Source organism: Macrobrachium rosenbergii, chromosome 38 (assembly GCF_040412425.1).
Source record: "Macrobrachium rosenbergii isolate ZJJX-2024 chromosome 38, ASM4041242v1, whole genome shotgun sequence".
Classification (NCBI taxonomy): domain Eukaryota; kingdom Metazoa; phylum Arthropoda; class Malacostraca; order Decapoda; family Palaemonidae; genus Macrobrachium; species Macrobrachium rosenbergii.
This window is the reverse complement of record NC_089778.1, coordinates 1,206,005-1,222,432: the sequence shown is the minus strand read 5'-3', so window position 1 is coordinate 1,222,432 and position 16,428 is coordinate 1,206,005. Positions and strand designations below refer to the sequence as shown.

General features: G+C 32.6%; 1 long non-coding RNA gene across 1 annotated transcript in view; it reads left to right on the top strand.

The window, feature by feature from the left end:
* The first annotated feature begins 514 nt into the window (after positions 1-514).
* LOC136825569 (uncharacterized) overlaps positions 515-16,428 on the top strand; it is a 47,780-nt gene continuing 31,866 nt past the window's right edge. Inside the window, exons 1-2 of the long non-coding RNA XR_010849376.1 lie at positions 515-901; positions 1,688-1,881. This is a non-coding gene — a long non-coding RNA (uncharacterized lncRNA). The remainder of the gene's footprint in view (positions 902-1,687; positions 1,882-16,428) is intronic.

Genomic DNA, 16,428 nt, shown 5'->3' with positions numbered 1-16,428 from the left:
CTTTTCCCAAATAGGAGACTTCTGCTCCACAAGTTTTGTAGAGCTCCATTGCCTCTCTTCCTGCACCTGGCTGATGGTTTCTTGTATTCAGCCATCTTCAGGGACTTCCCCAAGAGGCCGACACGAGTGCACACTGTCCATCCATCCACTCTTCCGTTGTCCCCGGGACCATCCATTGATCCTACCATAATCAAGTCGTCCATTAGCCCTTCTTGTCAGGCTGTTGAAATCATTGTGTTCAACCTGATCGGAGGCTGTCTCTCACATCACTTTTATCACATGTCACAAACAAGCCACTTAACAGTGTTTCATATTTCTGTTTTTCGTATACAAACATCAGCTTCATCCCACTTAACAGTGTTTCATCCGGAAAAGAAGTTGTGGTTTTGAAGATCTGTTTTTTTTGGTTTCAGAGCATGAGCTACTACTGTACTGTAAAAGTTGTAACCATTCTCAGCAGTAGAATGAACACAAGTGTCACTTTTTGGTTTCAGAGCATGAGCTCACTTAACCTTTAGTAGAATGCATCCCTCTGCACCTCATTAAGGTATCCAGCTTTGGATGTGACAAGGTGTTTTCCCGAGTTACTAATATTCGTTTATAATCTTGTGAAAAGTTTCCCATTACTTTTACGCTTTTATTATTATTATTATTATTATTATTATTATTATTATTATTATTATTATTATTATTATTATTATTATTATTATTCTCTTGCAGAGTGACATATTATGGATGCCAAATGGCTTCATGTATGGAGCATCAAAAGATATCAAGAATTGTTGAACATCTTTCACATTGGTATTTGCTAATGATTTTGTGAAGTATTATATATATGTAGATTCAAGATTCATTCAGCGACAGATGTAGACCATTAAAGGATTAAAATTAGTTCACATAGGTAAGGTGTTCCCAAGTTATTGTGTTTTGTTTGATATAAAAAGTTTTCAATAGTTTATAGTATCTTTATAGTATAATGTATATACAATATTTGTTTGTATGTGGTCGCACACAAACATTTGTTTATATGCACCTGCACATTTCTTTTGCATAGGATTTGTATGGTGTATATGGAGAAAGTGATTGATTAATGTGTGTGTGTGTGTGTGTGTGTGTGTGTGTGAATTTAAAAGGAATTTAACTGGTGAAATGTCGATGAGCTCCGGGTGCAGTCCGATTTCCACATCAGTATCGGCTTCTTCACGCGTCCTCCTCTCAGATTTGCACTGCACACCCTCCCTGTCTTGCGCTTCTGCTCGCACTTCAACTTGTAGTGGAACATACTGCTGATAATCGTCCTTGCAGGTGTATGAAGCATCCAGGAAATGATGTGGGTGTTTCCTGCATTTTTGCTGAGTTGACGACACAGCAATTAAAATGGCAGTGGCGTATTTTCTCTTGAAATCCACCGCTCCTTTTTGAAGAAACAATGACTGAATGTTGTACAAAAAATGTGTGTCTACTTTTTGATCTCAGAATGCAGTTTTGATAACAAATTACGTGTTTGCTTAAGAAGCACCTTTTTTGGTTAGTAAGTTACAGAGAACTAGTAAATGAATCTCAGTAACTGTGAGCTGGAAAATCACCTGCTTTCTGATCATACATTTTTATCTGGTCTCACACCTGTGTAAAGAGAGAGAGAATGTAGTGTTGATGGGCGTAGTAATACCCTCTTCTTTTGTTATAGGAGTTTGGGTATTGCCAGCAATATGTAAATGCATTTCAAACTTGAGGAACTCTTGATGCACTTGATTCGAGAGATGTAGATTGACCGTCACTACAGTAGAACAGTCTGATTCCTATAGTGATGAATGAAGGGGAAAACCGAAAGAAGGACGCCGAATGTAAAAGACGCAGGGCGTAGAGTACGTTGTACAGCAAGTGAGTTTGTTCTTTGTGGTTTCAAGTTTATATTTATACTGAAAATGTTTACATTTGGAAGTTAGGTACTTTTAATGGAACTAAGATTCCAGGAAGATAGGGTCATGTTGATATTGCTCGTTTCTTTATAGACTTAAAGATGTCCCAGAATATATATATATATATATATATATATATATATATATATATATATATATATATATATATATATATATATATATATATATATATATATATATATATATATATATATATATATATATATATATATATATATATATAGTATATATATATATATATATATATATATATATATATATATACACACATATATGTGTGTATATATATATATATATATGTGTATATATATATATATATATATATATATATATATATATATATATATATATATATATATATACATATATATATATATATATAAGATCTCCCTGATCCTTTTCTGTCAACTCCAAAGTCAAGGTGCCTTCCCAGGATCAGACACACTTCTGCAGAAGAGGGCTGATAGGTTGTCAGGCCCCTTTAACATGGTTGAGCCTGACTTCAGACTTGGCTTCATCCCAGTTTCTCATGAGGGTGCCTATACTACTGAGGGTTGAGTGAGGAGAGGTGTTGGTGTGTTGTGCATGTCCTGGGCTGCCATTGCAAGCTGATGAGCTCTTTCTTTCTCCCTCTCCTGTCTTTCTGCCTCTTCTCGTTTCTCCTGGGCTATTCTTTCCTTCCACTTCTCCTGTCTCTCTGCCTCGTGTCATTTCTCTTGGGCTATTCTTCCTTTCTCCTTCTCTTGTCTTTCAGCCTCTCTTTCCGCCTTGGCACCGTCTACCCTCCCTTGGGCCCATTCCCTCAGGGCTTGTCCTGAAAGTCCCATGTCCTTTCCAGCAGACATGTAGAATTTGAAGTCCTCATTTTGCTGGGCTCTGGATGTCACAAACATCTTGAGATAACACTTATATGGGTGTGACCCGTTAGAAAATCAATATATCTGAAACACTCGGGGTGTCTCAAAGGACTCAGGGTGTCCCAAAGGACTCAGGGTGTCTTGAAAGACTCAGATTATCCCAAAGGACTCAGGGTGTCTGAAAAGACTCAGGGCTGTACGAGTGAACAGTTTCAATGTCTGACGAGACTCGAGACTGTTCAAAATGAACAGATTCAGGGTGTCTGAATAGACTCAATTTGTCTGAAAAGACTCAGTCAAAATTTAGTATGTCTAAATAAGACAAATATGTCTGAATAAGACAAATCTCAGCATGTCTGAAAAGACTGTTAAAAATTTATATGTCTGAATAAGACAAATTTCAGTATGTCTGAAGAGACTCAGTTGTTCAGAATGAATGAAAATTGATATGTCTGAAAAGACAAATGTGTCTGAATAAGAAAATTATCAGTATGTCTAAAAAGACTTAGTTAAAATTTAACATGTCTGAATAAGACAAATTTCAAGGTGTCTCAAAAGACTGTAAAACTTAATATGTCTGAATAGACTTAGAGGTTCTTAATGAACGAAAATGTAGCCCAAGCTAATGTAAGCCTTTATGTGTATTTTTTGTGGAGAGACGCTGCAGAACTAATAAAAAAAGAAAGGCCTTACGATTTATACACTTATGATGTGTAAAGGAAATTTTCCTTGTTCTGTCAATTTTAAATGTGTCCTAATGAAAACAGTACATTGATCCTATCGAATATTAAAATCTCCAACGCACAAGGGCGAGAAAAAAAGAGCTTAATCTTATAACATGCACGGAGGCAGTCCGGAACTGCTGAGGTTATGTGTGGGGAGTTGTTATTCTCCGTTATCAAAACAAACCTTAGCTTGCACGTGTATTCCAATGTTTACTTCTGGTCTTGTGGTATCTGCTGACAAACGAATGAGTCAGGCGTTGGGGGGCGGGGGGCGGCGTCGTCTTGACCGTGTGTTTGGCCCTTACCTGCCTACCCTTTTCCCTCCCACTCGGAGGCTCCCGCAGTAATGAATGAAAGAGGAAACTCTCGCTTATATTTGTCAGTAAATAAATTCACAGGAATACCACGAGCTCGCTGAGGAATATCCTACTCAGTTAACCCTTTGATTAGGCCGAGGTGAGGCCTAACACTTCCCACAATCCGGAGGTTTTTCACACGGTGGTCAACTGTAGGATGCTTCCAGACGCACGAAAACGTAAACAATCATTGTAATAGCGCGTTTATTTGTTGTTTTGCCACGAATTAACCTGTTTTACTTTTATGGTAATATTGTGATAGTAGCCATCCGTAATATATATTATATGCAATTAATGTGACAACACAAATAAATAAACATAAGTACTGTATATTGGGGTTTACTGTTGCCAGAGGTATAAGCACCTTACTGATTGCGAATGACACAGTCTTCTTTTTTTCTTTTGTCATTTTCTCGCTTTTATTTTAAATCCGCGAAAGGCAGCTACATCACAGTTGAATGTTATAGATAAAAATTATATGTATATCCGTCAGAAAACTAATCATAATGAATTTTGTTATAAAAAGATAAAAGAGAGAGAGATAGAGAGAGAGAGAGAGAGATCCTTCAGAAAAGAGAGAGAATCAGAAGAGAGAGTTCAGATTTTTGTTTCCGAGAGAGAGAGGAGAGAGAGAGAGAGAGAGAGAGAGAGAGAGAGAGAGAGAGAGAGAGAGAGAGAGAGAGAGAGAGAGAGAGAGAGAGATGTGACAATGAAAATTTTTACCAATGATTTATTCCTTCTAATTGTACTCCAATAACATTGGAAAGCACTCTCATTTCACTAGATAACTCATTTCACTAGACACAGTTACAATAATGGTTGCAAATGAGCATATCACTGATTATATATTAACCCCATCTCTGGATGATATTTTTATCAGTAACCGAGCACCAGTTGACAAGGGATACCATACGTAGTTCCATAAAATCGAATTTATCAAAGCTGTGCTAGCTCTTATATAAGAGATCAACATTAGCATTGGTCTTACCTTGGTTTTACCATTCAGACATACACATAGACTTATAAAGTTTTCTTGACTGTGGGTGACTTACGAATATATTTACTAGTATATGTCACTCATACTGAATATTTCAGCAATAAAGAATAACTTCTCATATCTTATCCTACATTCTTGGAAATAAATAGGAATTTCACCTATTCAGGTCTATGTTTTTCAGATGTATATAGGAATTCCTCTCAGTAATTACATATTTTGTGTTGCACCATTTTTTTAAGACTGCTGTTCAGAAGAAATAAATACCTCCGACACTTCTATAGTGCTGAGAATGCCGTGTTACTTACCAGGAAGGTGTTTATGAGAGAGAGAGAGAGAGAGAGAGAGAGAGAGAGAGAGAGAGAGAGAGAGAGACCATATAAACGGTAAGAATGGCAGGTATTTATTTTTCTTGGTTAGTATAGCTGCTGCCACATAATAAATCAACACAGAAAAATGGTACTATCTTTGTGTGCCACGTAAAGTAAATGATTTATATAGGTTCAGGTTAAAAGAATAAAAGGAGATGTATAATTGTTTCCCTTGAGCCTCTCCTTTACTCATGAAGATTATTTTAGGAGATGGATTATACGTTTGCAGTCTACGAGTGATGAATTCTCTTGCTGTTTTTGGCCTAAGTGATGTAGGTAATTGCAAAAAAGACTAGTAGACATCCTAACAATTTTCTGTAGTCTGAAATTTCTGCAGTGTTTTTATATTCGTTATCTATTCCCCATTCACCTTTTATTCAAACCTTGTCTCCATATTATGAATAGTAATTAGCCACGTGCGGGCAAAAAGAAACAACCCCTGGGCTATAAAGGGATTAGTCATTGTCCCGCACAAATGGTACACGCTGCATGGGGCAATATAAGTACTCACCCTACCCAGGGTTATTCATAGCCTGAAGGAAACCTTACCCCAATAATGCCCGACCTCTTCTCTTCTTTTCTTGTTCCTTCGCCGCTAATCACTATTCTTCTAAGTGAAGGAAATGGCATCAATATCTTTACTGGAGCAGTAGCAAAATATCTAAATAAAGTAGAATATTTAGGATAAATTATATATATATATATATATATATATATATATATATATATATATATATATATATATATATATATAAAATATACCTCACTTCAGCCAGATACCTGAACTCTCATAACATTAATTGTTACGACTGAGTACTCTAAAGGTAACAGTGATCCCTTAAGAAAAAACTTATTTATCAACCACTTGAAAAATCAAACTAAGTCTATGAGAATATGTGTGAGGTATCAAAAATTAAACTAGAAATCTTCTAGAGTAAAAGGGCATCACTCCATCAAAAAACTCTAACTGTTTCCCTGGTCTTAATTCACTTTAGCAAAACTAAAAGAACAAAACATGTTTATCACTTTGCCTTATGCACACACAATCAATCCTATTCACTGATGGTCAATAAATGAAACACTGTTTTTCTAAAAATGTTAAATACAAAAATTTATTTTCAGATTCAAAGTTTATAATTAAAATTCACAATTATTTAGAATTCACAATCTGAAAAATTTACTATTAGTTGAAAATAACACAAAACTCAATGAATTCTTGAATTAAATTATGAAACAAAACTAATTCACAAAAACTTTATCAGGAATTTAAATTAATCAAGCAAAATTTAAACTATCAAGAATTATTCAAGATTTAAAAAGAAAATCTCAATAAATGAAATCAAGTATGCAATGTTAAATTAAGTATGCAATGTTAAATTAAGTATGCAATGTTAAATTAAGTATGCAATGTTAAATTACCAAGAAATATTTACAATGCTATGTAAATAAATGTTACATCACAAACATAAAAAATGTGAAAACATAAAGAAATTGTAAATAGAAAAACACACAAAAATACACATAAGATTTATCAATAATGATTTCACTTGTTCAAAATTTCCTAACTTATCATTCCACAACTTCCTAACTTATCATACCATGGTATCAATAAGTAAAATTTCACGTTACCTTACACAAACTTGTGAAAACCTCTGTAAATCACTTGCTGCAGTTGCGTTACACAATACACACTTTTTTACCAGGCGCCGTTACGAACTAAATAACTTTGCTAAATTCAGATCTCAAAAGTTAATGTTAAAAGTGACCACAAAAATTTACGTTAAAAGTAATCTCTTCCTAATTAGGAATGAGAGAGAGAGAGAGAGAGAGAGATGGAACCAAATCGACTGGTCTCAGAAATCAGAATGAAACAAATTTTAGGATTCCAGTAATACGTGAAACAATTACATGATGTCATTAAAGCATTTTGGGTACGAGATACAAAAGTTCTAGAAGCAGGGAAGTGACGTCACTAAAGCGTTTTGGGTGCGAGATACAATGGAGAAGCTTCTAGAAGAAAGTTACGTCATCCCAGCAAAACGTTTTGAACGCAATCTTACAAAACATGACGTAATTGATCAGGACATGTATTCTTTCTCTCCAAGTGGCATACGTGACTCGAACAACGCAAGTAACAACATGAAATCACTCGTCTTGAGCCCGTACGGGACGAATCGGTGTTTGTTTTCAAAAGCTGTCATCATTAACCCAAAACAAAGCGCTCGCTCTTATGTGAACTGATGACAATTGAAATGAAACAAGCCCTTCCTGGACACACACACACACACGTGTTCAAATACTACGCTTTTACCAAGAAAGATATTCGTTCTAAGTTACGTTACTATTAAAATTATAATAACAATTCTAAATTACGCTATCAAGTTACTTAATCAAGTTCTTTTGAGATCTGATGCCAAACTAAATATGACACTTCAACAACCATTATCATTAAACATAACACATGAAAAAAGTAAATATGTCAAAATTATAGGAGGATATACGTATTACAAGGCAACATCATGAAAATCCTATATATAAGATTACCTATATATATATTTGATATATATATATTATACAATATATATATAAATAATATATATAATACATATATCTTTTATGAAATATGTTTAACTCTATATATATATATATATATTATAGGCATAAAGACCACCTGGTCAGTCTCATATTATTATTTTTCATCTTATTGATGAATGAGATATATTGTGATCCATATATATAACACTAAAATTTCTTCATTCCTAGGTCGGTTCACATACACTTCAAACTTTTTCAATGCTGTGATTAATGCTAATGTTTCTTTTTCATCATTGTTGATATAAATTTTACTGATGTTTTTTATCAATTTTTGAAGACATAAATATTTTCATACTGGATGGAGAATTTTTGTTGTCATCTTCTTGAAGTAGAACAGCTCCAATTTCACAGTCAGATGCATCAACAATGTGAACTTATATCACAAACTTTTTAACATTGAAGTCTGGAGCTTGAATTACTGGTCTTGAAGTTAATATGGCTATATAACCTTCTCAAATGATTCTTGACATTCTGGAGTCCAAACAAACTTTGTTATCGGACTATTTAAGTCAGTTAAATATAGCTACTACATATGAGAAATTTGGACAGAATCGGCGATAAAATCCAGCCATGCCCAAAAATCTTATGTAGCTATTTCCTATATAGTAAACAGGGAGTAGCCATAACGGATACCTTCTATATTATTTTGATCAAAGTGAGTGGATAGCGGTAGAAGACCTTTTAGGGCCAACTTCAAATCCTAGATACTGAACAGTTGCCTTTCCAAACTCACTTTTTGTAAGTTGATTGTTTTCTCCTGCTTCCTTCCACCTGCGTTGAGTTTGGTTGAACACTTTTCCACCTTAATATCTTCAGATGTTCTTCCCATGTTTGATTATGATGGCGGTAAATCACAATGTCATCAAGGTATACACCTAAATCCTTTGTATTGATCCAAGTAGTTGATCCATCACTCGACTTGGAATGTTGCAGGTGCATTCATCAGACCAAACGGCAAAACAGTGGATTGATACAGTCAAAAGGAGTAATGAAAGCTGACAGCAACTTAGCATTCATCATCTAAAGTGAATTTGATATATATCCTTTCAAAAATCTATCTTGGAAACAAATTTGGCTTGCCCAATATTATCAAGTAATTGATCAATAAGAGGCTAGGGATAATTGTCAGCCACACTGATGGAATTCAGTTTCCTATAATCAGTACACATCTTAAATGAGCCATCTGGTTTCTTCACTAACATACAAGGAGAACTATAATGACTTGAACTGGGTTCTGCTAATCCATGCTGCAACAAATATTCAACTTCTTTCTTCAAAACATCTCGATGAAAAGGTGATAAGCGATAAGCTCTCTATATTAAAAGGTTTTCCATCTTCTCTGATCTTTATCTCATGCTTTGTCAGATTGGTACATATATATACATCTGCAAAAATTTCAGGGAAACTCTCCTTCTTCACTTCACTTAATTCACTACTTTATATCTATAAAACACTCAGATGTTTTAGTTTATCTTCCAAATTTTCTAATATTATAAGAATTGTTCATCTTGCTTTCATCTCCCAATTCATTAATCATCGTCCTCTGTAGATGAAGTTGTCTGTGTTATTGACACTATTTCAGTTTAGCCTCTGAGAAGTAAGGTTTCAAAATTTCACATGTATCTTCCTCTGTCGTTTTCTTCTTCCTGGTGTTTCAATCACATAAGTTCGATCACTTAACTTTTCTATTATCCTATAAGGACCTTGAAACTTATTGGTAAGGGGGAAATCTCTTCACTGATAAGAACACTAGAACTTGCTGTCCAAATACTAAACATTTCTTAGCTTAGTTTTAGCATCATATTTTCTTTTCATTTTCTCTTGACTTATTTTTCAAATTTTCTAAAGAGAATTTTCTAATTTTCTTAATCTTTTCCTCAAGTTCTTCACATATTCTCCTTGGATTTCCTCTTGATTTTCTTCCCAATTCTCTGCAAGAATCTTCAATGGACCTCTCAATGTCTCGACCAAAAATCATTTCATTTTGTGAACATCCCATACTTTCTTGATAAGCATTCCATAACTTCAAATAACATTAAAGGAAAACCAGTATCCCATTCTCTTCCTGATTCATTACAAAATGCTTTAATTAATCATGTAATTTTTCAGTGTCTGGTGGAACCTTTCCAAAATCTCCTTGAGTCTCTGGATGATAAGCAGTTGATAACTGTTGTTTCACTCCTAACAAGTTCATCACATCCTGGAATAATTTTTTGAAGTAAAGTTCGTTCCTCTATCACTTTGCACAATTTCTGGTATTCCAAACTTGCAGAAAAATTCCACCAACTTCTCAGAATTACCTTTGCACTTATACTTTTACAGGAATCGTCTCAGGATACCTAAGTCACTGGACACATTAATGTTAACAGATATTCATTTCCTTTCTTTGTTTTCTTTAAGTGGCCCAACCACATCTATAATTTTGTGATGCTAAAGGGTTCTCCTCTAACTTCTATGGGTTGTAACATTGCTTTCTGAATTTGTTTCATTCAAGTTTTCCAGCTATCTGGTATGTGATAGACACACTCTGCAAAAAATTCTGATAACATCCTTGTGAAGTCCAGGCCATAAAAAATACTTCATAATCTTCTCAACAGTCTTCCTGATTCCCATATGTCCAGATTCATGCATTCTAATGCTACAACTTGTTTAAAAATCAATGGATTTATTTTTAGAATCAAAAGTTTTCATGATATTCGCCCCATTCAGCATTTTGTGGTATATCTGCAGGTCATACTTCCTCATTAGTTCCTTCCTTTAGATAATAACAGGTGAGAGAGTTTTTGCATCTCTTCTTGATCAACAACTCTGAAGAACAAATCAGTTTAACGTTGTATCCTTCTTCTGCAGTTCCATTAGCTTCTCTCTTGTCACTTGACCAACTTCAAGGGCTGAACTCTCAATATCTGCTAACTCTGTTATAGTTTCAGGTACTATCTTCAGGAACACTTTGAATACTTGAGACATTAGTCTCTTCAATAACAACAGGATCCTCTTCTTCTTGGGTAATCTCTTCATTACTAACACTGGGGAAACAAAATTCACTTTCCTGGAACAGCTCTTCTATATTTTGAAAGATCCTTCACTTGATCCTTCTTTAGTGAGTAACAGGTAAATCCTGTTCAGTTTCTTCACTCCTTCCATCCATAGTTCTCTTCATACTCCTGGTAGTTACACAACTTGGAAACAGGTGGAGGTTTTCTTCTCTAAATCTACAAATCAGGACTAATCCTCAACAGTTTGTCTGTCACTATAGGACAAGGAACAAATGAATGCAGCTGACCAAATTTATTAAACAGTAAAACATGAGAAACCTTCAACAGCTAGTGAGTCCTTTACAAGCAAAAGAAACATTTCCTGTCAGGATAATTCTGAAAGAGACAAATGCAAGCAGGCATATAGGAGTTAAAGAGAAAGAAAGGATACCCTTCAAAATAACTGAATCTCCAAGTGAAATTCTTCTCCAACTGTGGGTGAGCACCAACAAGAACTACCACACTATGGTTACTCCCCAAACCACATTTAATACCGTGACTGGTACCTGCACACTTCCTCCTTGAATTGTCAGAAGTACCTTCAGAGATTTATGGTTTAAAAAGCCTCCAAGCTGCTCAGCCACTCACTGCTTGAAGTTACATTTTCACTGGTTGCTAAACATTGCTGCTTGTTTAGTCTCAGTCTTACAAGGTACTCAAACATAATCTCAAGTTTACCACTGCTCTTCATATTATAATTCACCTGGTTACCTTTGAAAAGGATTGACCAACTGGTTTGGGTCTGCCTACAAAGTTGATGTTTGAAACATATTGACTGCTAGTTAAATCTTGGACAACTTGAGTTAGTAGTCAGAACAATCATAGAGTCTTCTGAACACTGTCTTGAGAAACTTAATGATGAGGATTTAACATTCAATTGCTGAGGGTTAATTACCTGGCTTTGTATAATGGCAAATAGACTAGAACAATTCCCAGTTTAATGTTCCAAAATTTGGATGAAACCTAAAACCTGTTTTGTTGGTTCTGGTAATTTGATATTATAATTTCTTTTGCTATTATATGCAATTAATGTGACAACATAAATTAAAGTCTTACTGTATGTTGGGGCTTTGTCAGAGTTTTTAGCACCTCTCTGATTCTCTCTCTGAATAGTCTCTTATTTGTTCAGGTCATTCCTCTAAATTATTTTTCTGGAATAGGCTAACTACTGCCTCAAGTTCTTATAGATAAAACTTTATGTATATCCTCAAAAACTATCATTTTGTTTCTTCTTACTTTGCAAAAAAAAATAATACCAAGAAAGTTATCTTGTCAGAGAGAGAGAAGAGATCAATCTTTCAGAGAGATAGATATTCAGAGGTCTGTGACAATGAAAATTTTTACCAATTGTTTTTGAGTAATTGTTCTTTGAAAGCACTGATCATTTCACTGATAACTCATTTCACTAGACACAGTTCAATTGGTTAATATGAAATGAGATATCACTCTGTTAACAAGACCCCACTCTGGATTTATTTTCTTATCATCCCATACACCAGTTGACAAAGGGGATACAACGTGTTCCAAAAATCTCATCTGGAGCTTCTTCTATAAACTTTCAAATTAATTTCTTACTCTTGGTACATCAAATACAGGGTCTTGAAGTTTTCCTTGGGTAGACTTAGACATATTTACAGGTAATGTGGATCACTTTTACTAACTCCATCTCCCAATCATGAATAACTTGCTCTTTCTTATCCTACATTCTTGCTCTTTCTCTTTCTTCTTCTCAGCTCTATTCTTTTCTTCTTCTGCAGAGGTTCTTCAGTAATTACATTTTTTTTCTCTTTTTTCTCTGTCTTAAATACTTTCTCTTTCTGCTGAGAATTTTACTTTCTGTTTCAGCCTGTATCCTCAGCTTAATCAAAATTTTTATTCTTCTTGGTTACGTCTAGCTCTGCTTTGCAAATCAACACAGAAAAATCTCTATCTTTGTGTCATGTTTAATCATAGTTCTGCCTAAAAGAATGCATTAAACATAATTCCTTGTGCCTCTCCTAACTCTTCATCTATTTTAGGAGAGTCCATTAATGCTTGGAGTTGCAATATATTTGATTTTTTGCCTTAAATCAAAAAGACTAGACACATTACCAATTTTCATGCTGACTGCAAAGTTTTTAATCCACTGTGCCTTAGTCAGGTTGGATTCAAATAATAATCTTGGATGGAAGGAAACAACCCCTGCTAAAAACTAGTCTGAACATTGAACAGAGCCATTTTTTCAAAGTTACTCAACTAAATAATTCACAATACAAAGCAAAAATAACTATGTGTTCACTCTCCTATCAAAATATATCCCTAACACCACCAGTATAAACCATAAATTTAGAGTGATATTTTGTTTTGTTATACATATCTATGGGCACCAAACAATATAATGTATATATATATATATCATATACCTTATTATATACAACTAATCTCAAGATTCAAAAATATACCTCACTTCAGCCAGATACCTGAACTCTCATAACATTAATTGTTACGACTGAGTACTCTAAAAGGTAACAGTGATCCCTTAAGAAAAACTTATTTATCAATACTTGAAAAATCAAACTAAGTTTATCAGAATATGTGTGAGGTATCAAAAATTAAACTAGAAATCTTCTAGAGTAAAAGGGCATCACTCCATCAAAAACTCTAACTGTTTCCTGGTCTTAATTCACTTTAGCAAAACTAAAAGAACAAAACATGTTTATCACTTTGCCTTATGCACACACAATCAATCCTATTCACTGGTGATCAATAAATGAAACACTGTTTTCTAAAAATGTTAAATACAAAAATTTATTTTCAGATTCAAAGTTTATAATAAAATTCACAATTAATTAGAATTCACAATCTGAAAAATTTACTATTAGTTGAAAATAACACAAAACTCAATTAATTCTTGAATTAAATTATGAAACAAAACTAATTCACAAAAACTTTATCAGGAATTTAAATTAATCAAGCAAAATTTAAACTATCAAGAATTACTCAAGATTTAAAAAGAAAATCTCAATAAATGAAATCAAGTATGCAATGTTAAATTAAGTATGCAATGTTAAATTAAGTATGCAATATGTAAAAATTACCAAGAAAATTTAAATGCTATAAATGTTACATCACAAACATAAAAAAATGTGAAAATATAAAGAAATTGTAAATAGAAAAACACACAAAAATACACACAAGATTTATCAATAATGATTTCACTTGTTCAAAATTTCCTAACTTATCATACCATAACTTCCTAACTTATCATACCATGGTATCAATAAGTAAAATTTCACGTTACCTTACACAAACTTGTGAAAACCTCTGTAAATCACTTGCTGCAGCTATAAACACAAACACACTTTTTTTTGCCGTTACACAACTAAATAACTTTGCTAAATTCAGATCTCAAAAGTTAATGTTAAAAGTGACCACAAAAATTACGTTAAAAGTAATCTCTTCCTAATTAGGAATGAGAGAGAGAGAGAGAGAGAGAGAGAGAGAGAGAGAGGAACCAAATTAACTGGTCTCAGAAATCAGAATGAAACAAATTTTAGGATTCCAGTAACACGTGAAACAATTACATGATGTCATTAAAGCATTTTGGGTACGAGATACAAAAAGTTCTAGAAGCAGGAGGTGACGTCACTAAAGCGTTTTGGGTGCGAGATACAATGGAGAAGCTTCTAGAAGGAAAGTTACGTCATCCCAGCAAAACGTTTTGAATGCAATCTTACAAAACATGACGTAATTGATCAGGACATGTATTCTTTCTCTCCAAGTGGCATACGTGACTCGAACAATGCATGTAACAACATGAAATCACTGTCTTGAGCCCGTATGGGGACGAATTTTTTGTTTTCCAAACCTGTCATCATTAACCCAAAACAAAGCGCTTCCTCTTATCTCAACTGATGACAATTGAAATGAAACAAGCCCTTCCTGGACACACACACACGTGTTCAAATACTACGAAAGAAAGATATTCGTTCTAAATTACGTTACTATTAAAATTATAATAACAATTCTAAATTACGCTATCAAGTTACTTAATCAAGTTCTTTTGAGATCTGATGCCAAACTAAATATGACACTTCAACAATCATTATCATTAAACATAACACATGATTTAAACATGTCAAAAATTATAGGAGGATATACGTCAAAATTATAATATATATAATATATATATATATATATATATATATATATATATATATATATATATATATATATATATTTATATATTATCATATATATATATATATATATATATATATATATATATATATATATATATATATATATATATATATATATATATATATATATATATATATATATATATATATATATATATATATATATATATATATATATATATATATATATATATATATATATATATATATATATATATATATATATATATATATATATATATATATATATATATATATATATATATATATATATATATATATATATATATATATATATATATATATATATATATATATATATATATATATATATATATATATTTATCACATCAAACTATACAATAATAGTTATAAACATCCTTTAATAAATTTGCCATAACATCAGAAATGATATTTTCATGTAAAAAGAGAATTTTTAGTTGATAATTCTCTGCCACTGGTTTATATATACAGTTCTTGTTTTGGTTACAAGATTGGGACAACACAACTTATTAAACTAAAAATTTCACAATAACATATATAAAAAATATTATTAATATATATTGATATTAAAGGACATTTTGTAACTATATATATATATATATATATATATATATATATATATATATATATATTATATATATATATATATGGTACGATCTATATAGTTTCTAGATCTACATATTCTTTAAAATAAACAAGCAATTGGGCTGTAATGACTGACGAGAGGTGACAAACAAAGGAGGGAGGAGTTTGTCAAAACCAAAAAAATTACATTAAATTAATTTATTTACAGTAAGCTATGAATATTTACAGACGAGTCAATTTTTTAATTTAAAATAAACAATGAAATGAACATTAAGGAATACAGCAGCAATAATCAAATTAAAAAAAAAAAAAGGCAGTGAACATAAAAAAACAATCATAGAGATGATTCAGCTCTACAAACATTATAAAACAGACGGAAGTCAGTATTAGTAAAATTGTTTTAACAAACAGAGCAAAATAATAAACAATTCAAAAGTTTCATAAAATATCTTTCAGTCAGTAAATTACTTTTTAAAACAGAGCTCAAATAACAGCAAACAAACATCTAGTTAAATACCCATTACTAAAAACACGTATGAAAATACTCAGTAACATAAAACCCTTGACATATATATATAAAAAAATGACTCAATAAACATATATACCTATGTAATGAAAGAAAATGCTATAACAAAGTTACTAAAAATAATTTCAAAATTATATGAAGACAATTAAAAACCAGACGAACTCCATAAAAATGTTGGATGAAGCAGCCCCAAGATCACTGCCAGGACAACTAAGACAGAGCCGATCTTCCTCATTTGCACAGTGCAAATAAACCTCCTC